The 3,193-nt window shown below is 43.2% G+C and overlaps 1 pseudogene; it reads right to left on the reverse strand.

The window, feature by feature from the left end:
* Positions 1 to 493: 493 nt before the first annotated feature.
* On the reverse strand, positions 494 to 1,185 carry LOC102846028 (annotated as a pseudogene).
* Positions 1,186 to 3,193: the final 2,008 nt, after the last annotated feature.

Here is a 3,193-nt window from a genome sequence, read left to right on the forward strand (position 1 = left end):
TGGGTGGGTGCAGGCATCTGCAGGTCAGTGTTGGTGGCCTGCTGGTCCTGGTGTCCACATTCTCTTTGGACATCTCAGGCTCCCCCTGGGTGGCAGGTTCTACTTGTTTGGCAGGTGACTCTAAGTCCTGGGTTCAAATGTTCTGTTCTGTGGATCCAGATCCCAGGAAGTCCCATCACAGAAGTCCTTCAGGATGAAACAGTAGTTCAGAATTGAGTCTCAGGGCATCTGCAGAAAGATAATGGTCCTGTTGTGGAGCTGTCCCACAGAAAGGAACAGAGTGTCTGGAATCTTCCTCCAATCTTGATGCTTAATTCTTCTGCACACAGCCCAGCCTCTTGGAGTATTTACTTAGCATATAAATGGAATAAGCATGGTGAAAAGATACAATCCTGTTGCTCATCTTTGCTGATTTTTAAAAATATATTAGCATCTTTTAATTAAGTTGGTACTATCAAAGAGAGATCTGAAAAGAAATGAATTAAACATCTGTTCATACTCCTTCACTTCTATTAGAGTGTAGCAACTTATCATCTAACCTATAGTAGTCTATCAAGTCAGTGAGGCTTAATTTCTTATTTTCTTCAGACAGCACTGACTGCAACTCCTAGAACAACAGCTGGCTGTACTTCTTATGAGCAACTGTAGCCAAGCCAGGGCGTTCTTGGATCTATACATTTTGACTAGTTTTAACCTGTGAAGGTCTTCTTTCTCCTCAATCTGCTTCACCAATTTTTATTTTTCGTCCTGTAATTCTTGTTTGGGAAGATTCTCATTGACAAAATCATCTTGGAGAGCACTGCATGATCCACTTCCAAGTGATTCAGATTCACATGTACTGATATTCTCAGAAGTATTTTTCAAATATGTACTTTCTTCAAATTCATTGTCTCTGTGTTTGAAAGTTTCTTGAGATCCCGAAGAGTTTTCTTCTGTTGAAGAGACTGATTCCTCTGAAGGAATCTGATCACTGTCTTCATTCTCTACTTGGAGACATCTTACCACACTGTGGCAGGAATTGAATGATTCTCTTGTTTTCCTTAATCTTTCTCCAAGTGTTGCATTCATTTGTTGTTTTTTTGAACTGTTTGTTTGGGGAGATGGATGAATCACATAGGCCTGCAGGGTGCTGGGGGAAATCATAGTTGAGTCCGTGGAACTTTCCATCTCGGAAATTAAATCCTGACTTCTCTAGTAACACGTAGAAGTAAGCCAGCAACTTCCTCTCAGTTGACATAGTTGTGTTTAGTTCTTGCTCTTTTCTGCAATAATTTTTTTCTTTTTTTAAATTGGGAACAACATATTGGGGGTACAAGGAGATGAGGCTTGGGGGCAGAAGGGTGAGAATGGGCCAGGATGCAGTTGCAGAGCTGCACAGTTTGGTCGGTGGGGGGAGCAGGTGAAGGAAATGATGAGGGTCCAGTGGGGACCAGATGCTACAGAGGAATGACAAGCATTTTCCAATAGTAATTAAACCAACTGTCTTATTGATTTGGGAATTGGATGCCGACTCTCTGGCTTCTTCATGCTGAACAGGGGCGTAGATGTAAAGGGGGGAAGGGAGGACGCTTTCTCACCTTACTGGTGGTCTTGGGTTAAAGCTGCTTGCTTTCTCGCTCTGTTAGAAGATGTTTTCCTGTCATTTGCTCCCCTCTGGACTGCAAAGTGTTTTCCCAGGTGGGTTCAGTGGGGATGGCTGGTTGAACCCAGAGGCTCCATCCTCCTTTGCTTCCTTAGCTGTCAGTCGTATTTCCTTTTTGTCACTGGCACTGGGTTCAGGGTCAATTCTGGAGTAAAACTCAGAGTTAAGGTTACCTATAGGAAAGGGAGCAAACCTAGAAAGAACAAACTTGTGAGTTACAAATAGAAGGGCTTTGAGGGTGTTGCTTTCAGGTTTACTGGGGGGGAGGGTGGCAGAAGGTGGCCTAGGTAACATTCTCTGGATACCCTAGGCATTCTTTTTTCCCCCTTCTCCTTCCCCACCCAGGGGTCAGATGGCACAATCTGGGGACTGAGGAGCTCACCCTGAGGGCCGCGATGGCTCGCCCCGAGCCGGGGGCCAAGGGCAGCCTGCCCCGGGCAGAGTCTGCAATAATTTTTCTTTCACGTTCTCACATGTAAAGGGGATCTCATTTGAAGAAGACTTTTTTTTTTTTAATGATCTATTACACAAGTTTAAAAATCTGCCACCTCCCTCTTCCATGAGGCCTTTCTCATGGGCGGAAAGTGCCTGAATGGAGCCTAAAACTGCCTTGCTCCAGGGGCGGAGCCCCATCTTTCCTGATTTTAAACCACATTATGTCTCCTTTTTCTATTCTAATGACTGTTTCTTTGTTTCAGGTTCACCTTCCAGACTTGGGCTTTTACCCTTAAATATGAATAACCAACTAATAGTTCAGGCTTATCACAACAAGGAAGGAATTTATTAAAGAGAGAGAGATGAAAGACCTTCAGGTTACCTAGCACAGGTCCCTCTGAACAAAAGAGGCAGAGTTTATAAAGGGCTTTAGGCAGGAAAAGAATATCATGTTTATTCATGGAAGGAGGTGGGAACGTTCAGATACTGAATACATGTATAGGAGGGATTATGGCAATAGGTTTACAGTAATACGGTCACCACTGTGCTGATAAGCAACATCATTATGAGAGAGATTGAACTTGTTTACAATTTTATTTTACTTGGATCAACAATCAAAACGGTCACAGCAGTCAAGAAATCAAAAGACATGTTTTATTAGGAAAATCCGCTGTCAAGGTCCTTCCCCCCAGCGCCCTTTAGCTAATTCCTTTAAATTTCATCTTTGCAAACACCTTTGTTTCCCAGAAGCTCGCCAAGACTTTGGTAACGTGCGAAAAAGCAAGGATAGCCAAGGTGTGCTTAATCCAGGCCTGGGAAGCTCTGGTGGCCTAGTGCAAGGAGCTGCTTTGCCAACCTGAAGGCATGTGATTCAAATCCACCAGCTGCTCCACAGGAGAAAGATGGGCAATTTCCTCCCTCTGAAAAACTGCTGAAGGGTCAGCTATGAGTTGGTTCTGATTCAGTTGTACATAACAACAACAATAATCCAAGTCATAGTTTTTTTCAGTTGCTTCTTATGCATTTGAAAATTTTACATTGAGTAAAAATGACAGAAGAAGAATCAATGCCTTTGAATTGAGGTATTGGTGAAAAATATCGCACAGATTGCCAAAA

This window comes from Elephantulus edwardii, unplaced genomic scaffold (assembly GCF_000299155.1).
Source record: "Elephantulus edwardii isolate Elephantulus edwardi_28Jun2011 unplaced genomic scaffold, EleEdw1.0 scaffold00152, whole genome shotgun sequence".
NCBI classification, from domain to species: Eukaryota; Metazoa; Chordata; class Mammalia; order Macroscelidea; family Macroscelididae; genus Elephantulus; species Elephantulus edwardii.